Source organism: Phyllostomus discolor, chromosome 2 (assembly GCF_004126475.2).
Source record: "Phyllostomus discolor isolate MPI-MPIP mPhyDis1 chromosome 2, mPhyDis1.pri.v3, whole genome shotgun sequence".
NCBI classification, from domain to species: domain Eukaryota; kingdom Metazoa; phylum Chordata; class Mammalia; order Chiroptera; family Phyllostomidae; genus Phyllostomus; species Phyllostomus discolor.
This window is the reverse complement of record NC_040904.2, coordinates 134,797,061-134,820,510: the sequence shown is the minus strand read 5'-3', so window position 1 is coordinate 134,820,510 and position 23,450 is coordinate 134,797,061. Positions and strand designations below refer to the sequence as shown.

Genomic DNA, 23,450 nt, shown 5'->3' with positions numbered 1-23,450 from the left:
GTTTGGGGAAGAGGGGGATAATCCCTTGCTCGTTAACCTGCAGTTGATGCTTTCACCTCTAGAAGTCCACACACTGAGCTCTTTCATTGTTCTGGTGATAGAGCTGTACTACACAATAGTGAAGATGAATTCGCGCTAATCTTCTCATGGTTTCTCACTGCTTGAGACAACCAGGGTTTGAACCAGAATTGTTTAAGAAATAACGGCACCATCAGTGGATCCAGGATGAAAGCAAAATCAAGTGATTCACTCTTTTCCTGGCCAACCATCACCTTTTGGACCACTGAACAAATTTTTAAAAGAAAACTAGTAACTATAGTTATCACAATAACCCAAGTTCAGAAATAAAGGTTTGAAATCAAGCTAATAAGTGACAACAAACTAAACAGAGTCAATTCTTAAATGGCTTATGTAACAAAAATGAAAAATCAGAAATATGTCAATAGTTTAAATCAGTCATACTATAGGAGGAAACAAGATTCTTATTTTTACCTATGTCCAATCCTAAATTTTTTGTCTCTTTTTCATGATTAAAATTTCTGATAGTGTTTTCTTTCTGAATTGTTAAGTTGCCATGCAATTATTATCATCAGAATTTGAAGAGGTACATTATGCTGTCAAAAATGCAAAAATTATTAGTCTCAATTATTAATTGTTCTTTTTCCAGTAACTGTTTCTTGATAAGTACTTTTAAAAGCCTAAAATGCTAGATCATGAGATTACCTGAGGGATAAAACTCATCTCTTGGCAAGCTATAAATTTATAAAAAAGTTTTTATTGAAACAATAGAAAAATAACACAAAAAAATCAGTGTAAGCATGAAAGAAGAGGAATAAAAGTACCAGAAACAATTCAATTAGTCAAGGTGGACCTCAGTAATCCCATAACTCGATAGAGCTCTAGCTTTATGTCTTTACAAAATTACAGGTAGCATGGACATTTTGCTGATTTTGCAAAAAAATCTAATTTTAAAATATGCTTGTTTCAGTAGTGTCTCCACTTCCTGGTTCATTATAAGGGGGCTTGATTTAAATGCTTTCAACAGAGCTGAACAGTAAGTTGTACACTGTCTTCTCCATGATCTCTCTTACACTCTCATTTCAAAAAGTTTTGTTAAGTAATGTCACCCCAATAAATTCAATTAAAAAATGTGGTATAAAACTAATCCCAAATTGGTAAGGGGAATTTTAACGGACCAATTAGGGAATCTGGTATGTGTGACACTGAAATGGTTCTTAATGCATACTTGAGAAAACTAATGTGAAAAGCAAAAGGTTGCAAGTGCAAAATCACACCACTTTCCCTGATGGTGGGTCAAAAGTGAAAGGCGTAGCAGGTGTGGATCTAGCAACAGGAGGGCTGCCTTCAATCATTTAAAAAGGTATCTTGTCCAGTGGGATGGCCTTCTTTAGCCAAGGCTGCCGGTATGTACTACATCAGTATTTGTGGGATAACTAGGGAAAAAAAAACATAATAAAAAGAGACCCTTACCATACCAAAAAAAAATAGCAATAAAAGAGCCAAAGAAACACTCTATAAGAAAAAAAACCAAAAAACATTAGAAGTTGGATACGAGCATCGGGCCCAGAAGGTTTAAACTTATCTTTAAAATGTTCTGACGTGCTTTCCTCGCCTCCCTTTTCTACTGTAATCACGGAGACTGAAGAGCCCTTGGCTAGAAAGCTGACTGTGGATAGGGAAACACTAGTGGAAAGTAGTGATGTCTGCCCTATCCCACAAGGTAGCTAAGGAGGAAGGAAAGATATTTAACTTTAAATAAACATTTAATTATTACAGGGGTTTAATCATTTAAATTTTACTGAGTTGGGATTGTGTTTTTGTCTTAAAATGACCACAAACCATTTGGTAATATAAGATTGGACAAAAAACAAAAAGGCATAGGGACTGCCACTGGGTCTAAATTCTCTCCTCAGCCATGCAAGTCCATCCTGCTGCTCATATTTTGCACACCATGCATCAATAGCATCTTCTACTGTATATTTTAAAAGAGTAAATTAAAAATTAAAAAAAATAGTAGATGCTATCACATTTAGTGTGGATAGAATTATTAGCCCAGATATTATTCTCAGATTTTTTAATGAAAGAAAGAACTGTGGATAATACTTATTTCCATGGTCTTTATAAATCTCCTCAAATATTAAGAGCATACATTGTAGATTAAGCAAATATCAATGTAAATAACAAGGACAGTACATAGAAAAATCTTATGGCTGGGCGAGCACTTGAGCACTTTATAGTCATCGTTTAGTAATGGTTCTCTTCTCCCATCAGTGAGCTTAATAACTAGAGAAATGAGGATGACAGCAGTTGATGGGCACGGTTAACTATGCACGCCAGGATACAAGCAGGGTGTGAACTAAAAGAGAAGGAAATCCAGCATCACTGCCAGCCATGTGAAACTCTGGATGCAGCCTCTCTGAGGGTGTTAAACAGAAAGTGACAAACAGAGCCAGTGTCCTTAGCACAGTTCAATGTCTAGAACTTAAGGTCTATTCTTCAGATGCCAACAGAGGATGTAAAACTTGTAATTCTGCTCATCAGATCATTATTTTTAGTTGATGTCTCAAGAACAAATCTCAAAATTAAAAAGATCTTTTAAAAGTGAATATATTGGCAGATATTACTGAAAAGATTCTAGGTATCAAATTATGACATAGGGCCTCTGTTGGTATCCCTATTTCAGTTTTGCTTTATTCTGTTACCTCTGAGTAGCAAAAAAGAGACAAGAGTAGAGATCTAACTTGGTTTATTTACATATCCCTAACTGATTTGTCTGACCAATGGTATAGTGACCCCAATTTTATATGGGGTCATAGGGTCATGGGGTCACTCATTCTGGTGTTGTAGGATATGTAGGGATGGAAGATGTGTCTCTGCTAATTAGTATACAGTACATGGAGTCAACTGGGTTATTTTAGTGGGAGAGATATAGTGTTCCTATGAAAACCTTATGTTCACCATATTCCTATGTATTCTAAACCCACAGGTCCTTCTGCTCATTATTCCTGCTTACTAAGAATAATATGGAGACATGTGTTTCATTAAAGCTAGATTCATGTTTCAAAACTGTACAATTTTATATGCCGATGGACCCATTACATAATGCTTATTCAGTAATTTATATAACAAGTAATTTACTCTTTAAATTCAGAGACTATGAAAAAAACTAATGTTTCTAGGTTCATCACTGCTCTTTAGAAATAACTAATTAAATATTTTTCAAAATACCATGATAACCCTTCTCACTTCTCTTGAGATTTAACAAAAAATAAAATATAACAACTATAATAACATTCACTGGTAAGTATGCACTGGTAAGTATGCATTTAATTAAGCATTTAATTAAATTTCTCATCTCTGAAAATATTTCTGCAATTACATGTTTGCAAATTTTATGTGTATATGTCCTAACTTTTTAAGGTAATGATTGAAAGAGGAAAGTGAAGGAGTCAAGGCACTTGGGGACTGCAGGGATGTGGAAATGCTCCTGTGCAGCATGTGGAAATTTTGCCTTTACCTAAACAGACACTTATTCTACACAATAACCAAGCATGGTAAAGTTAAATTTTATAAGACACAGAAAAATTCATTCTAGAATAAAACTACATTTAATAAAATATTACTATATAATTTTAAACATGAAATTTTGAATTATCCAAAATACTTTGGATCATAAACACTTTGCCATTATTAATGAATCAAATGGTAATGGAAAATTAGCAACCCGACAATTAATTGTTCTCTTAAAATCCTGAATTTACAATGTAAAATGCAAGATGCAGCAATCATCATGAACTCTTTGACACTGCTGCCCTCCCCAAATTATGAATATTCATAGAGTTAACTTTTGATGGAATTATAAACATTCCCGAAACTTATCTCTGTTTATTAATAAAGTGTTTCAAAAGCCAGTAATCCAAAGCTTGAAATTTCTTTTACTATAACTTCCAGAGCTATCTTTTGAGGCCTCTAAATTCTTTGGTCTAATACTGTATGAGGAGTATGTAAGCAGCAATTTTGTACATAAACTGATTATGATCCATAATTAATCAATAATGGATCAAACTTCCTCACCATATATGAGATAACAAGAGTCACAACTTCATTCATGTGACTTAAGAAAGAAAGATATGCTTTTTTTAGGGAATTAGAGTGTTTGGTAAAAAAAATGTCATTTTAATAACATTATCATCATAAAGAATTTGTTAAATTACTGAAAGTTTAAAAACCAATATGAACTGACTTTAAAAGGATATCCATTAACAAATGCTAATGACTCAAAATAAAATTTTCTGAATCTTATGACATTATTTAGTACTTTATATTATTATATATTTTAAAAATAGAAATTGAAACTAAGGAATCTACTTAAAATCTATAAATTCCAGATTTTCCCTTTTTTTGCATTTAAATGAATGAAAGGTTATGTAAAAATTAATTATAACTTAATTGGTTCTCCATTGGTCATTTATCAGTTCTCTGAGTCTGAGGAAACTTAAACAAGTTCTGTATAAGTAACAAAGATTTTTTATTAGATCAGACAAAAGACTCCACAAAAAATTGAATAGAGAGATTAAAATCATCGACACTCTTCTTATCTTGCATACCACTGTGCAATTGCTATACCTGTGTTTAAACTATTTTATCCCAGTATTATAACTTCCTAATTAGATGGTAAAGAATTCTGGAATCTCAAACAAGCTCCTTTCCAAGTTTGAAACAGATTCTAAGTTGCATTATGATTGAATTTTTCCTATATGTTTAGGAATTAACTCTTTGTTTTACTTCTATGAAAAAATATCATAGAAAACATCTTGATATTATATACTGACACTCCAAAACTCTCAGAGAAGAATGACAATGTCTAAAGGTAATGGATACAACTCTAATAACAACACCAGGGATACAGTCATTTAGATGTTCACCTCAAAATTTCTCATAATTGTGAGAGAAACATCACATAACTTGACAAAAGACAGCTGGATGCATCTGAAATTTGAGTGAAAGCACAGTTGCTTTCACTATACTTTCCTCTTAAAATTGTCAACAAAATATATCAAATTAGATCATGAGCAAGAACATAAACCCATATTATCTTATTTTCTATAGTAAGATCTTTATTAACTTAAGACATAAAAGTAAAGAGATAGGTTATAAATATCCAGGCAAGAGATCAGATAGAAATAAAAAATACATCAGTTACCAATCTAAATAAAATTTCTTTATAAATTTACGGCTAACAACATGATACTACTTTATATATTTATATGTCTGAATTGCTTCTGGTTTTACTGTCATGAAAAAATGTGTCTGTCTACATTAAATAAAAACACTTTTTGTCTTTTACTAGACAGAGAACTACAGAATTCAAATATTTTTTGTCTTGCTTAGATTCTAGTAACATAAGCTTGTTTAGAGCTTAGCTGTAGTAAATTATTAATTTTGATATATATACAGATATGTATATACACACAGGTATATGTAATAGATATGATATACATACACTTTTATTTATTTATTTTTAAGTTTTATAATTGTGTTTTTTTCAATTATCATTTAGTCTCCTTATATCTACCTGCTCTCACAATCACCACACTGCTGTCCATGTCCATGGGTCCTTTTCCCTTTTTGCTCAATCTCTCCACTACCTAACCTCCCCTTCCTGCCTTAGTTGTTATCTTGCAATCTATGAGTATGTTTCTATTTTGCTTATTAATTCAGTTTGTTCATTAGTTTCCACATATGACTGAAATCATGTACTTGTCTTTCTCTAACTGGCTTATTTCACTTAGCATAATGTTCTTCAGATCCATTTATATTGTTGCGTAGGGTAAATTTTTCTTTTTTTAATAACCAAGTAGTATTCTTTTGTATAAATGTCCCATAGTTATTTTATCCACTCACCTACTGATGGACACTCAGGCTGCTTCCATATCTTAGCAATGGTAAATAATGCTGCAATGAGCATAGAGGTGCTTATGTTTTTTCAAACTAGTGTTTTGAGTTCCTTCAGATGTACTCTCAAAAGTGGGAACACTGAGTCAAAAGGAAGATTCATTTTTAATTTTTTGAGGTATCTGCACAGTGCTTCCCATAGTGACTGCACCAATCTGCATTCTCACCAACAGTGCAAAGGAAGAAAATTAGGATTTCCTATAAATCTATCTTCTGGAGTTAGTCATTGTTAATACATGGATTTACATGCTTCTCACCTTTTTTCCATGTTTTATTACAAAAAGATGAAGTACAATAGCATGTGTTTAACATGTATAGTAAATAAGGAACATTAAACCTAATTTGATAGTAATTAAATAAAATATAATAGATACACAAATAGACAAATACCACTTTGAACTGGTGTTTTTTAGAAGATTATCAATTATTTAAAACGAATTTTTTAAAATGTAAAAGTATAGTTAAAAGTTACAAAATTCTAAATATTATAGCAAAATATATCTTTTAAAGATTTTGTTTATGGGACTTCCAGCAAGATGGAGGCATAGGTGGGCACACCGTACCTCCACGCACAACTAAGATTAGAAGAACAACAATTTAGAGCTAGAATAACACCCAGAACTGATAGAGAATTTATCTGAATGGAAGTCAGACAGCCAAGAAGTTGAAGTAGACCCCTTCATCCAGACCAGTAGGAGAGGTGGAGAGGAGCAGCTGGGCGTGGGTCGAGGCTCAAGGAGAACAGGGAGAACTGGGCGCATAAGGCAACCGGGAGCATGTAAGGCATCCAGGACACGCAAGATCACAGTGGGTGGACCCTGAGTATGCAAGTGGGAGCTGGCGGACCCAGTGAGGCGGCAGTTGTGGACCAGGGCAAAGCACGCAACCCAGGATCCCAGGGAAAGGACTGAGGTCCCAGGAGGACAGAGCTACTGCCATTGTTCCCTCCCACCCCTGCCCCCACATACATCACAATCTAGCGACTGGGGTGCCCAGCCCTGGTGAACACCTAAGGCTCCGCCCCTCACCATATCAGGAGTAACCAGACCAAAAAAAAAAAAAAAAAAAAAAAAGAGAGAGAATGAGAGACGTGTCTCAAACAGAAAAACACATCAGTGCCCCAGGACTCTTCCTTTTGAGCGACCAAGAGATAGCCAATCTATCAGATGCACAGTTCAAAACACTGGTGATCAGGAAGCTCATGGAATTGGTTGATTTTAGGCTCAAATTAGATAAAAAAATGCAGGTTACCATAAAACAGATGAAGGAAGATGCACGGAGAACCACTAGTGAAGGAAAGGAAACTGGGACTCAAAACAATAGAGTGGACCAGAAGGAATAAAAAAACAACCAAACAGGAAAAAATGGAGAAATAAGAATTCAAAAAAATGAGGAGAAGCTTAGGAACCTCCAGGACATCTTTAAACATTCCAACATCCGAATTATAGGGGTACAGAAGGGGAAGAGGAAAAGTAACAGATTGAACACATATTTGAACAAATAATAAAGGAGAACTTCCCCACTCTGGCAAAGGAAATCGACTTCCTGGAAATGCAGGAAGCTCAGAGAGCCCCAAAGAAGTTGGACCCAAGAAGAAATGCAACATCATAATTACATTAGCCAAGGTAAAAATGAAGGAGAGAATCCTAGAAGCAGTAAGAGATAAGGGGACAGTAACCTACAAAGGAGTTCCCATCAGACTGTCAGCTGATTTCTCAAAAGAGACCTTACAGGCAAGAAGGGGCTGGAAAGCAGTATTCCAGGTCATGAAAGACAAGGACCTATATCCCAGATTACTCTATCCAGCAAAGCTTTCATTTAGAATGGAAGGGCAGATAAAGTGTTTCTCAGATAAGGTCAAGTTAAAGGAGTTCATCATCACCAAGCCCTCATTATATGAAATGTTAAAGGGACTTATCTAAGAAAAGAAGATAAAGAAAAAAGATGTATAGTAAAAGGACAGCAAACTCACAATTATTAACAACCACACCTAAAGAAAAACCAAAAGAAACTAAGTAAACAACTAGAACATGAACAGAACCACAGAAATGGAGATCACATGAAGAGTTAGCAACAGGGGAGTGGAGAGAGGGGGAAAAGGTACAGAGAATAAGTAGCATAGATTGTAGGTTGAAAATAGATAGGGGGAGGGTAAGAATAGTTTGGGAAATGTAGAAGCTAAAGAACTTACAAGTATGACACATGAACTTACAAGGGGGAGACCATGACATGACATATGGGTGGGAGAGGGTGTACAGGGTAGAGGGGAGTGAAGAGGGGGAAATGGGACAACTGTAATAGCTAATTAATAAAATATATTTTAAAAGATTTTGTTTATTTATTTTTTAAAGATTTTATTTATTTATTAATAGAGAGATGGAAAGGGAGGGAGAAAGAGAGGGAGAGAAACATCAATGTGTGGTTGCCTCTCACCAGGCCCCCCACTGGGTACCTGGCCTGCAACTGGGAATCGAACTGGTGACCCTTTGGTTCACAGCCTGTGCTCAATCCACTGAGCTACAGCAGTCAGGCCATGTTTATTTATTTTTTGACAGAGGGGAAAGAAAGGAAAAAGAGAGGGAGAGAAACATCAATCTGCGGTTGCCTCTTTGTTGCCCCCCTACTGGAGACCTGACCTGGCCCGCAGCCCAGGCATGTGCCCTAACTGGAATAGAACCAGTGACCCTTTGGTTCACAGGCTGGCCCTCAATCCACTGACCCACACTAGCCAGGCAAAAATATTTCTGGATCAAAACTTTTGAGTATTTATGAGACTGCAGAGGTCTTAAAATTATGTTTTCTATTTAGATCAAAATGTTATGGCCTGCCTATAAAACCTGTAATATGAGTTATATTTTAAGCCACTCTTACTTTAAAATCATGAAATGTTTCATTCACTTTTTTTTACATTTTCACTTCTCTTGATCCCTTAAACTCTCTTTGTTAGTGTTAAATTCAAATTCTTCCATTTTTGGTAGACTAAACACCTAAAACAGTCTCAATACATTACACTGACTCACAGTTTCTTGATAGTATATAGGACTTACCCATTCAAGAAGAATGTAACAGCAGCTGAGAAGCTGTCAAGGAGAAAAATGCCAAAAGGATTAATAAATCATATTTCTATAACATGATGATGAGAATTATAAACAGCTATGTAAAAAATTAGGTCACTAGCAGTCAGGTGGCTTAGCACCTTTAAGTCTTGGTAGTAGAGTAGTGTACATTTATCTTCTGTTATGCACTGGTAAGTAATTGGCAAGCTTAATACATATAAACATTACTTAAAGACGTTATGATTGGCTTGGATCCAGAAAGTGTCCTCTGATATTACCATTAGCTATTGAAGATCTTAAATATTGCTGGAGATGATTGAAGAGGCAAAGAAAAGCCAGAAGTCAAAGAATGACAATATTGGTAAGAAAAATTGAGAGGATAATTAGAAATAAAACATGTACACTTAATTATATAAGAATTTTAAAACAAATCAATGAAACTTAAATGTGCACATGGTTCATAAAAATTAGTGGTTTAGTACACTAAAACATAAGGGAAAGAAATATCTAAGACAAGGGCATATGAATGATATTTTTCACTTTATTATTTTAATGTTTCTTGTAAGTAGAAACTAATCTTCCTAATGTATTCTCCCTGTTATATAGGGAAAGAAATATACTCTCATTACCTGTGACCCTATATAAAGATAATAAATAGCAAAATAAAAGAAAAGCAAGAAACTTACAGTGAAAAAAAAAAAAAAATCCAACTCAATTGCCCATGAATCAATAGGAAACACTTTTGAGACAATCAAGCAATAATTTAGCTGTGATTTATTACATTGGATTTGGTGAATTGACAATAATCACACAATAAAGTTTATTGATAAATAAATTTCATTGAAATAAAGTTAAACACATTTTTTAAATCATATATCCAAAGAACAAGCCTTTGAGAAATGAGATGTTTCTATGAGTGTTGTAAATGAGGGAGGTTTTGAGTTTCAGTTCATTAATACAATTCTATCTTGCATTGCCTAAATTGTTAATTTTTATTCATTGGCACATGTTTCAAATATAGTCCAGTAATAAATTAAGAATGTCTATAATTTTATCTCTTGGAATTAGTCCTTGTTAATATGTGGATCTATATGCTTTTGGTCTTTTCCCTATGTTTTATTACAAAAACCAAACCAAAATAGAACAAAACAAAATCTCTCTTGGCAAATATAACATATAAGGATCTAAGGAATGAGTGTTTACTCTCACTCAAAAACTGAATGCTGCCCTGGCTGGCATAGCTCAGTGGATTGAGCTGGGGCTGCAAACCAAAGCATCGTAGATTCAGTTCCCAGTCAGGGTACATGCTTGGGTTGCAGGCCATGGCCCCCAGCAAGTGCACATTGATGTCTCTCTCTCTCTCTCTTTCTTTCTCCCTCCCTTCCCTCTCTAAAAATAATAAATAAATAAAATCTTTAAAAAAAAAAAGGAATGAATGCTACTGAGTTTGCTGTCTATTATGCATGAATTTTTCTGTGTACATACCAGCACTTTTTAATATTATCTAATTTACAAATATATTTATATATAGGACTATATTATAAAGTAGTATTTAGTAGCTCACTTTTTTTTCTTAACACTGTATCTTGGATATTATTCAATATTGGTTGAAACCCATCCAATTATTTAATGCTCAATAAAAAATGAAAGCAACTAGTTTATATGTTGGGTTTTTTTGGTAATAAAATCTGCACTTAACAAGAACTATTAAATATTATTTGTTTACATAGTTAAAACAAGACTTAAATAGATTTTTCAGGAAACCAAGGAAAAAAACATTAAGGAGAATTTATGTCAGGTACAATTTGCAATGATAGATGTTGTCCTTAAGAAAATAAAATTGTGTAAGTAAGGAAGTCAAGGACTTGCTCATCAGAGGGCAGGTGTAACAGGTTAGGTTCTGAATTGAGTACAGCTGAAAAGTTAGTATTAAGAAATTAATTCTAAAGCAGATTTTCCTAAATTTATGCTAAGAAACATAAGAAGTCACCTGCCAAAATTAAGTCAGGACATTTAAAACCTAGAAGCTATTCCAATATTGTTGAATTTTCATCTTAATGAGTTTATTTTGGTCAAGCTTATATTGTGATTTAAAAAATCCATCTTAAAAATATTTTTGTAGAAGGAATCAACAGAATAGCATGCATTTGAAAAACAGAACATTATCTCATAATAAAAGCCCTGAAAAGATATTACACATCTCTTCCTTCTATCTAAGATCCATGAAATTATTCCCCAAAATGGCAGTAGATATATGTATTAGTTTTTACTCTGGTGTTACCTTTTGTTTTTCTTTGAAATTTAAAACAGTCATTTTATACAAGCTTCAATAGCTGTTGTGCTATTGTTGTTCCTAACAGTACCTTTAGAAATGATATACTTTTGCTATTCAACCAAAATTTGTAAAAATAAATTACCTCAATTTTTTAGATTGATTATGGTATTGTTTCCTTGTTAAATCTTCAGTGATTGAAAATAAATCATATGTGCTGTAAATATCCTTTGAACCACAAGCATTGCAAATTGACATTACTGTGTGGATTTTTCATCTTGACAGCTTATTGTAGGAGCCAATTTGCCCCAGATTTTCTTTAAAGAACAGGATAAATCTGGTCAAACATAAAGACTAAAACAAAGTACTTGTTTATTGCTGTAAAGAAATTAACTCATGGATCAGATTTCATATGAGATTTATTCCAATTCCTACTTGATAGAGTGAAACTTTAAACAACAAAAATTAGCAGTGATGTTGCTCTTTTCATGGAGACGGGATAAAGAAAATTTCTTAATGAAACAAATGCACTTGGCTTGTTCTGAGGGTAGGGAAAATCAACAACACAGGCAAAAATTATATATAGTGATTTTTAAGACATAGATAAAGACATTTTAAAAAGTATTTGATAAACAGTGAATGCTTCTGCTAATAAAAAGCTCATATTATAATTTGTGCTTTTTAATGTAGTACTGAGATAAAAGGAATTGGCCTAAACACATCCTAAAATGCTTAGTCCAAGGAATAGTGGAACAATGCAAATGTATAATATATAGCCGTGAAAAAAGGTAAAATGAGCAGTTTTACCAGTATTCTCCTAAAACTGTACTTAAAGATTTAGAGAAAGAATCAATAAACCCTGGCTGTTGTAGAATATGTGTGTGTGTGTGTATTCCAGTAAAGTCAATGTCAGGAAAGTAGTATTTGGCTTTGGGAGTAGGAATTAGGCTCTGCATGTGTCATAGTCAGAAAATGTCTTGGGGACTGTGGGTTAAAGAGCATAAAAAAGTAAATACAGGAAATGTGAAGTGGACACTAAATGCGGGATTATGATAATGATCCTCCTCTCCTTTTGAAAAATAATTTTTATCAGATAATATTTAATAAACTACTGTTTTATATTAAGCACTGCATTTATTCTTCAGATATGTTTATTTTATTCAATCTTCCACAGCAATCCTACAAAGAGGTTTTATTTTTAATTAATTTCACTCTGGAATGAAAACTCAGGCATTGAGAGACAATAGTTTTCTTTTGGCCTCTACCAGCTCCCGTCAGTCAGATGCAAATTGAGACTATTGCCACCAGTGGCTGTACCTTTGATTCCTGCACAGTCATAATAAAGCACTTAAACACAATTTTAAGAGTTCTTAAAGAATTTGTATGCCTGTGATCTCATTTTCCTATTGCAACAATTATACTCAGTTTGTGGGATGTTTGCTCTTTTGTGTCATAAACAGAAACACTAAAATATGTCTGTTTTTTAGTAATTTCAGGAGTTGTTAGGTCTAGAGTTTATAAAAAGATCAGCTAAGGCTCTTGTTGCGACTGCATCTCCTTTGCTTTCTGCTCATTTTAGACTTTTAGACTGCCCTACAGCTGTTTTGTCTCTGTTGTTGTTTTGTTTTGTTTCTTGTTTTTGTGTTTGTTTTCCTAGAACACACCCAGATAAACTTTCTGCATGCAACTGGACATCTCAGCGTCTGCTTCTGGAGAACCTGACATAAAACAATATTTTCAGTATTAACACAAAAGAATCTTTTGTCAAATCTTCTTTGTCCCTTTCATTTTCTCTAGGTGTTTTCTTCTTTTCAGTACTTTCATTTATCTGTGCAACCTATAAAAGTATATTTATTAGTACATTTATTTTGTATATTTACTTTTCATATTCTGTCTCATTTCTGGAGACTCTAATTTGTAGTGTCTTGTTTCTTTGGATATTTTGTGATTTTCATTGTAAAGTTACATTTCTTAAAATTTTACTTCTGGGGATTATGTTTGACTTGGATGAGGACAGGTTTTTCTAGAGAAATTTTGTAACTGTTTCTGACAGGTAACTTGAAGCTATGCCAAACTACCACCACTTTGAGCAATAATATTGCATTGGCATTTTTTCATATCATATAACTAAGAGAAGAAATTCAAGTTACAATCCAAAATAAGGATAGGTTTTTAGCCAGAAGGATTATTTTCCCCATTATTCAGTGTTAGGATTTCAGATAGGAATATCTTACAAAATTCTCAGTGAATGTACATTTATATCCATTTTATACTTTCAGAGATGAGCTAACCAATTTAGTGAGCCCAGCTTTATGATGGACTTATGTTCTCTTAGCCTTTCTAACTTAAGCAAATTCTGGACTTATCTCTCTGTTCACTATGCTCTGAAAATGCACAGAAACTAAAACTCAAGTTCACTAGAATTTGCAATTGCTCTCAGAATGGCAGTTACTATCAGCATTCTGCTTATCACTTTCCATTTGCTCCTTTTGTTTGGTTTTGACTCAAAGAATTTGTTATTTTCTATTCAGCAATTCAATGCATTTAAATTTCAATTTATTCAGTATTTATAATTTTTCTCTTAGCCAAAGAGATGGGCAAATTGCCTATTCTACCACACTGCAGAAATCTAAGTCTCTTCCTCTAATCTCACCAAGTAACTTCATCTTTAAAAGATGGTCCTTTATTTTTTTCCCCAGCTCAGCCAGCTGGGATGAAGTAAAAATAGATAACTAAGGACAGAGATGCTAAATCTTTGGTTTTTGTTCTAATGAAATCTATGCTACTGATATAATAGACAGAGTTTGATGAATGAAAAATTAAATCATGTTTCCCTCATTAGAATTAAAAAGATAATTACTCCCTTTGGTACAGAGAAAGGCTTAACAATGTGCTGTAGAGGATCATTTAGACCCTTGGTGGGACCTCAAAAGAGGTTCTATGCCTTACCTTTCTACTGTTAAATTAGTGAAAAAGTAAAAGGGGTTTAGAAAAGAACTATAAAAGTGTTTGGGGATCCAAAAACAATGGATTAATTTTTCCTTAATATTATCTGAAGTGATATGAAGAAATATCTCTTTAGGATTCATTAGAAACCCAAAGAAATGGGATCATAAAATTTGAGATGTATTTTTGCTGCTTGTGAGGGAGAAGACACAGTAAGGCACAGCAAATATCCTGTGGTCTCTTGGTAAATGCACAGAAAGCAAAAGCATTTTCTCTAGCCTCTAAAAACAGAACATTTGTTTGAGAGAGAGAAAGCAAGCAGATGTTGAAGGGATCTGTGGTCATAATGAACAGGAATTATAACAAAGAGCAGTGAAAGATGTATGTCAAGAAACCAGGTGGGAATACAGAAACCGCAGCAGATGCCAAAATATTGAGTATACGGGATGTGATTGTACATTGCAACGGATGTCAGTCTAGGACAAAGGAAAGCTAAAATCCAGATGCCTCAATGTCTGATATTATTATAGTATATAAACTTTTCAGAAATTAAGCCAATTCAGGGAGAAAGGAAGAAGGAGACAGAAGGGCAATTCTGATTTGAGTGAATTAAAATCTGAGCTGAGAACACTTTGAAGCAACCAAGTTTACTTAAAATTATTACATTTATTCTGTTTGTTTCCTTGCTATCAAACAGAATAGGAACTCAATTAGCTACCCCTGGTTATAAGAAACATATAAAATAAAAATAATTGCATTTTGTTATCACTGGAATTTTATAGGCTGAATATATGTGTCTGCATGACATATATTCTTAATCTTTTGTGAAGATCAATAGATCTTTTGGAGGAAAGTTGTGGTCAATTGTGTAAAATACTGTTAATAACTAAAGTAGGAGAAGAAAGTGTTAAATTTAACACCAAGTGTCCAAATGGCGACCCTGAGAGCAGAACTCTAGAATGGCAATGGTGGGAAATCAAGAGGAAGGTGAGAAAGTTGAGGCCATAATGCATGAAAAGACAGAGAAAAACTAACAATTCTTCCCCTCAAATACTCCACTCTCTTGAAAAGCTGACTATTAAAAAAAAGTTTAAAAAATACATAAAAGGAATTGCTATGGGTTATATTAGGTCAAAGCAAGGCTGTTTTCCTTCATTTAAGGTGATAGGTACTCAATTATGTTTGACTGATCAGACAGAGTCTGTGCTAGACACCCAAAATGTCAAAGATGCAGGAGGTGGAAGAACTAGAAGTGTGTAGGAACAAAGGAGCAGATGTGAAGGGATTAGACTTGAATTGTATGAGTGCCTTTTTCTTTGTAGAGGAAAAGGGAGGCATCAGGTCAGTTATTAGTTAATGGATATGGTAGCAAAAAGGTTAAGTAATTACAGTTTGATGTATTCTGTCCGATAAGAAGTGAGGTCATGTACTGAGATTAATAGAGGGAAGAAAGAAGTAGTAGAAGATTTAAGTAGAATGGATGGGATGTGACTTCATTGTGGAAATGAAGTAAACTTTCCAGAAAAAAATACTGTTTTTTGAATGCATTTTGGAAAGTCCACCCAAGTTTGGTGAAAATGAATCTGCAGTGCTTCTAGCTGTTGGGGTACAGACACAGAGAAGGGTTTATCTGGAGTTGCAGTGTTGGCAGAGGTGTATAAGCTTAAAATGAAAAAGTCAAGAACATTTTTGAAAGAGTAACAGTAAACATGATACAACCAGAAATAGAAGCTGAGTGTGGAGGAAGAATATGAAAGTAGAAAGCAGCTGATCAATAGTGAGAGAATGGTAATCAATGAGCTGGGTACCTCTTCAGTGAAGTTACTATTAATAGTGATAGCTCTTTGGTGGTCAGTTGAGATTACTTGTGATTTGAAACAAGTAGATCTGTAAATATTCAGCCACAGAAAGGAATGAGAGAAGAGAGCAGGCAAATGAGAGAGCTCCAATCTAATGATCCAAAGAGGGAGTGGAGGTAATCTGAAAGCAGCAATGAGCAGCAACAGAGTCCTATTTATAAGATACCTGTGCTGTATAAATTTTATTAATTTTTACGCAAATGGAGGGATTTTTTGAACATAGAAAATACCTCAATTTTGCAATGGCTTCCTTGTAAAGAGCCAACCACAGAAAATATTCAAATAAAGATGGGATGAGTATTACTTACATTGTGGAGAGGCTTCACAATTTAAAACAAAACTAGAGTTTATCATCTCTGAAGTCTCTTCCTACTCCAAGATTTCCTCTGAATCTAATTGTTGTTTCATCCACCATCCACCTTTTCTTTTGCTTTCAATTTCAATCATTAACAAAACTATGTCGTCAATGTCTTCCTTGAATGTCTTTTCCATCATCTTATCCTCATTTAAACCTCTTCCTTCTTGATGATACTGCTTCTTCTGCAGTCGATTAGTCTGGACTTCAAAGTAGGTGTATGTCTTTTCTGTATTCATCATTCTATTCTAGAAAATTATATCTTATTCCTCTATAAAAAAAATCCCCTTGTTCCTGCCATCTAAGATCCCCCATTTGTTCTTTGGAGATACTAGCTCATCTTTGATATCACCTCCTTTGTTCTTTGATGCTGTTAGTTCCTGGATCACTGCAACTGTCTCCAACACTACATCTGTAGTAGTAAATTCAAAGTCCAAGACCTAGCTTTGCCCTTTTTTTCAATCATTTTGGTCACATCCTAACTCCAAAACTCACTTACTTCTATGATCATAGCCATGACTTTGTTGTTTATAATCATGCTACTGTCCTCAAACCTCAACTTTGAACATGTCTTATTGTAATTTTCTACCTTTGAAACTCTCCCCTTCTACATGTTTAACTCCAACAATATTTTAAACCTGCACCACTAGGCCAGCCTGGAGGAAACCCCTAGCCATCTGAACTGGTCTAACTTTAAATTCATAAGCACTAACGTACTGTATCTTCTTAGTTCATTCACTTTTTTTTATTGCACTATGGGTCTGTTTCCTTTTGCCTCAAATTTTTTCTCTTTTTTTCACTCTCAGCTTATGACCATTCTTCCTATTTCACTGATAAATATAAAATAGTAAAAATATAAATTTATTCTACCAGCTTCCCTTTCCCATTTATTTTCTTGCATCTGTGCTAGGATATTCTAACTTCTGTTCAGTTAGGATATTCTAACTTCTGTTAGGATATTCTAACTTTAGTTACAGGAATGGATAGCACTCCAAGTAAATACAATCTTTCCATGTTCTTTGGCCCCCACCATTTTTTCTCTCAAGGATATTGCTCTAGTGATTTTCTCTTCTCTCTCTTTAATTACCAAATATTCCTCATAAACTGGATGATACCCATTACCAAAAAAATAACATGCAGTTATGTTGCTTATCCCATAAAAGTAAAATATCATGACCTTGCTTCCCTTTTCAGACTATCATCTGATTTTTCCTCTAACTTAGGGTAAAACTCCTTGAAATATTCTCCACGCTTCTTTCTTTGAATGTTTTTCTTCTCATTTTCTCTCAAGCACTCAATCAGAATATTTTTATCACAACTCCACCAAAACTGCTGATTTTGTTGTCGCTATCGATCTCTATATTCCTAAGTCCAATAGTCAATTCTCAGTCCTCACCTTTTTGACCTATCAAAAGCAATTGGCACTGTTGATAATTCTCTCCAACTTAAAAATATTTTTTCACTTGACTTATTTCCTAGGAACACACAGGCCAAGTTTTCCTTCTTCTATGCTGGATGTTATCTCTCAGCCCACTTTTTTTTAAAATCACCTAACAAGTACCTAAATAATACAATACCCTAAGATTTAGTCTTTGATCCATACCTCTTTATTGATTCCTCTAAACGATTTCACCCAGTTTCAAGACCTTGATCTTATTCTGATAGCTTTCAAATTTATATCTCCAGCTTGTAACTCTTTCTAAACTTCAGATTGTTTATCCAACTGCATGATCCAGGTATGTCAAATATAACATTTCAAAAATTGAGCCCTTACATCCTCCCTTAAATCTGCTCCTCCTGTGTCTTCACCAACATAAGCAGACTTCCATTTACTTACTTAAAAAACAATGAGCCTAGCATGCTTTGCAGTTGCATCCATGCTATTGCAAGGGGTAGGAGCTCCTCCTTTCTTTCTGCTGCACAAAATTCCATTGTGTAAATTGGACATTATTGTCCATTGTGTACCCTAGTTTTTTGATCCATTCATTTACTGATGGGCACCTAGGTTGCTTCCAGCACTTGGCTATTGTAAATTGTGCTAAGTGAAATAAGCCAGGTGGTGAATGACAAATACCATATGATCTCACCTTTAATAGGAACCTAAACAACAAAACAAACCAACAAACAAGCAAAATATAACCAGACACTGAAATAGAGTACAGGCTGACAGTGACCAGAAGGGGAAGGGAGGGAATTTCAGGAGAATTTCAGGGGAATTTCTCCTGGGGTTTACAGGATAAATTTACAGGAGTTTACAGGAGGGGTTTACAGGAACAAGTATAAAGGGCACATGGACAAAAACTAGGGGGGTTGGAAATGGGAGGAAGGTGGAGAGGGCTGAGTGGGTAGGCTGAGAAGGGAGTAAAAGACCAGAAACTGTACTTGAACAACAATTAAAATAAAATTAAAAAAGAAAAAACAATGAACCTTCCTTTAGTCTATCTTCAAACAATACCCACCTGCTATCACAATCTTGCCCACACTTCTTTCAAAATATGAATTTGTTTAGTTACTTGTCATAACTTACTGTTTTCTAAAAGAAAAAAAAACATTGTGTATCTAGGTTTCGTGTTATCAACTCTTTAAGAGCTAATGGGCAATGTGGCCACACTTTTATTTTAAACATTCTACCTTCTTTTTCTCTTGTATTCTCCTTCCCTCATGTGCCATTCTGGGAGAAAGATCTGCCACTCCATGTGATAAATGTATCTTGAGAGGTAGGAGCAGATCCACTATCTCCAGTGAAACCAAAGTGCTAGATCCGTAACTGTGGGAGAAGTGTAAACTCCCGTGACAGCCCTGCCACCCCCTGCTGTGTGTGTCTGTGTATAATACTTTGTCTTTCAAAGATCCAGTGTTGGAATTCTTGGTGTAAATAAACATTTGGTTTTAAATCTATCTGTATGTCTGTTTATATATCATCTCTCTATGTATCATCTATCTATTATCTATCTATCATCTATCTAACCATCTAATAATCTATCATCATCTATCTATTTACCTGTATCTATAGTCTGTCCCACAACACTTGTTGCTTTCATCCTATCCAAGTGATCACCATCTCTTGCCTAGATTTTGGAAAAACCTCTTGCCTATTTTCCAGCTTCTTATTTTCTGCTTATTACACTTCTCAATCTGTTTTAAGTGAAAGACCAGAATGATCTGGGAAAAACTTAAGATCACAACACTCGTTTACTAAAGAGCCTTCAATTGATCATTGTTTTCCATCTCAAAGTAAATGTTAAAATATTTACTTTCATCTGCAAAACCATTTAATATCTGACTCCTTGCTCCCTCATGGACTTTATCTACCACAGCATTTCTCTTTTGTCACCCCTTATTCTTCCTCCATAATTTTTAAACCTGCCAGCTACACGCCCACCTTAATGTCTTTGTCCTTACTGTTCCTGTGCCTGGATGCTCTTCCCACACACTTCTACATTTTAAAATATATTTCAGTGCAACATTCCACCCTAAACTAACCAGAACCCCATCCCCTATACTTAATTTCCCCTTCCCTATCTTTGTTTTTTCTTTAGCACTTACCTCTATTTAATGCAAGGATATTTTGTTTCCTTTTTCTTAAATATTTTATTGTTTATGCTATTACAGTTGTCCTAATTTATCTCCTTCATCTCCTTCTACTTTCCCTCCACTTCCATAATCAGACCCCTCACTACTGTCTGCATCTACAGGTCCTTCATATATGTTCTTTGACTAATCCCCTCACCTTCCTTCAGTCAATCCCTATCTTCCCCCTCCCTTCTTACAGCTTTCAGCTATCAGTCTATTCCATGATTCTATGTCTCTGGTTCTATTTTGCTCATTAGTTTATTTTGTTCATTAGATTTATCTTATGAGTGAGATCATATGGTGTTTGTCTTTTACCAACTGGCTTATTTCACTCGTTTTCTGTTTCTTCACTGGAATCAATGTCTTTATAAAGGCAGCTATTTTTGCCTGTTGTGTTCACCAATGGACAGCCTATACAAATAGCTGATGCTCAAGAAATATTTGTTGGATAAATAAATGAATAATTTCATTTGTTCCATTTTATAAGTTTCTAGTATACAATTTAGCTTATGTTCATCAAACTCCCACAAGGAATGTGTTATATAGTTTTCAATAATGTTACTGCACTTAGATTAGGTTTTTTCAATATAATTTCAGGTTTAGTTACTAATAGAACTAGTATTAAGAATACAATGCCTACTTGTGTGTATATATATACCTTGATTGTAAAACAAAGTAATAATACCAGACTGAAATTATAAATCAGGTCTTTTGAATAGATTTCCAGCCTGCCACAAAATTAATTGATACTTGGTTCTCACCTATAAAAATGAAGAGATTAACATAGAGGAGAATGGAAGCCCTTTCATTACAAAATTTTATTAAATATGTACCTACCTCTAAGCAGAGAGAACAAAATTTTTTTAATTATACTTAATTTCCTATTAAATAAAGATTTCTATGTATAAAATATCAAGGGAGATACTTGGTGCTCAGTAATCACTTAATAAAGGTCATTTATTATTATTGTCAGGATAGGAACTATCATTTATTTATATTTACCTTTTATTTATTGTTATCTTTTTATTCTCCTTAAGATAAATGATATGATTTTTAATTTAGCTATGGAAAGAAAATAAAACCTATGTTATTATTGAAAAAACATATTTAAGAAAAAAACAACCCATAAATGGTATAAGCTCAAGTACAAAGTAAACATTCACAAATTGTACAATTTTTCAGAATGTAATAGTAAAACTACAAACAAGTATATATATATATATATATATATATATATATATTCTACAGTTAAACAGTAAACTTCTAGTTTGAATACATATTTGTATTTCACTTTAGTTAAAATTTATATTTTCATATATGAAACATTTTAGCCCTGAATGATTTGGCTCAGTGGGTTGGGAGTCATTCCACAAACTGAAAGATTGCCAGTTCATTCCAAGTCAGGGCACATGCCTGGATTGCCACCCAGGCCGCAGGGTGGAGGCGTGAGAGAGGCAACCGATGGATTTTTCTCTCATACATAAAGTTTCTTCTCCTCTTTCCCTCTCCTCCTCCTTCCCTTCCCCTCTCTCTAATGATAAATAGGGAACAGAGTGATGATTGGTGTGGGGAGAGAGGCATAAGAGAACTAAATTGTAATGGAAAAAATACAATAAAAAAGTGCTAAAATTTTTTAAAAATCTTTTTAAATATTTATGCCTTTAACATTCAAATTATGTAAAGTTTCTATTTTTATGCTATAAGTAATACATATCTTCTTAAAGTCAAAATTTATTTATAACATAATATTTCTTATGAACTATCTAGAGCTAAGAGACCACAAAACACCATTTCCTAATCCCAAGCCCAAAATTATTCTGATTCACAATATTATTTTTGAAATTACAAAGATATTTGAGGCAAAATATTTACTTTCATTTTAGTAAGAACCTTTCCTTTTTTCAATCTCTTTCAATTTCTTTCAATGTTGAAATTATGTGCTTTTATGAGAATAATAAAGTTAACTTTATTTCAGGTTATTATAAGAATATGTGCACTTTTTAACCTTTTATTTTTCCTTTGAGAAAGAGAATAGTACTTCTGTGCTACTCAAAAGCTATAAAATAATAATGATTATGAAGATAGAAATACTTATATATTTTTAATGTTTTTTAATTTCTATATTAGATTTTGTCCAGTATAGATTATTATTGATTTCTTCTATTTTTGAGCTTTACTGAGGTACAATTAAAAAGTAATATTGTAATATAATTAAAATGTACAATGTGATGATTTGATATGTAATACATTATGAAGTGGTTCTCAAATGAAAGCTAATTAACACATCCTTTATCTCACATATTTACTCTCTGTGGTGTGTGTATGTGTGAGAGGGAGAGAGAACATACAAGACTTAACCTGTAGCAAATATCATGCATATAATACATACAAAACAGTATAATTAACTATGGTGACCATGTTATGCCCTCTTATCCAGTTACTTCATTTATGGGGATATATTCAAAGAAATAGAAATCACTATCTTGAAGAGAGAACAGCATTATTGATGAATGGATAGAGAAATCCACAATGCATTTTTAAAATTTTTTTAAAAGATTTTATTTATTTATTTTTAGAGAGGGAAGGGAGGGAGGGAGGGAGAGAGAGAGAGAGAGAGAGAGAGAGAGAGAGAGAGAGAGAGAGAGAAACATCAATGTGCGGTTGCTGGGGGTTATGGCCTGCAACCCAGGCATGTACCCTGGCTGGGAACACAATGCATGTTTTATTAACATTTCTAAATGTGGCTTTGAAGATTTCAGAAGTTTTCAGAAAAAGTCTTGCAGTTTTGATGGCCTTCAACAGAGCAATTTTTCTTCAAAAAGTACAATCTGATTGGATTTTTTAAAAGATTTTATTTATTTATTTTTGGAAAGAAGAGAAGGGATGGAGAAAGAGAGAAGCAGAAACATCAATATGTAGTTGCCTTTTGCATGCCCCTTCTGGGACCTGGCCTGAAACCCAGGCATGTGCCCTGACTGGGAATCAAACCAGTGACCTTTGGGTTCATGGCTGGCACTCAATTCACTGAGCCACACCAGCCAGGGTGATTTTATTCTTAATAGCATTAATTCAAAACATGTAATTTTGACACATATGCTTGGGATTTGTTATTTGTATTCACACTGTACTTGATCAAAGAGTATTACTTCTAAAAGTCATTTAATTAGCACAGTATTTATAATTGTTTCATAACATATTGTAACCTTTGACTTTACTTTTTCCTAAATTACCATACATAAACATTTCATTAAAATATTGTATGCTCTTCTTTTGTTTTTGAAATTTTAAAACATTCTTTTATATGATAAAAATAACATTAATTCAATAATTTACTCACTTTTGTTGCACAATAGCATTTAAAGAAATAAATATAAATAAATTAAATAAAAAACTCTCTTGCAATGAGTTTCCCC

The 23,450-nt window shown here is 33.7% G+C and overlaps 1 protein-coding gene across 2 annotated transcripts in view; it reads right to left on the bottom strand.

Annotated features, from left to right (window-relative positions):
• MGAT4C (MGAT4 family member C) overlaps window positions 1-23,450 on the bottom strand; it is a 739,383-nt gene that overhangs the window by 635,562 nt on the left and 80,371 nt on the right. The window contains exon 2 of one of the 2 annotated variants that reach the window (XM_036018602.1): window positions 9,024-9,056. The exons of the other annotated variant lie outside the window; for it this stretch is intronic. The gene's annotated coding sequence lies outside the window, so the exon portion shown is untranslated. The remainder of the gene's footprint in view (window positions 1-9,023; window positions 9,057-23,450) is intronic. 2 annotated transcript variants of the gene reach the window in all.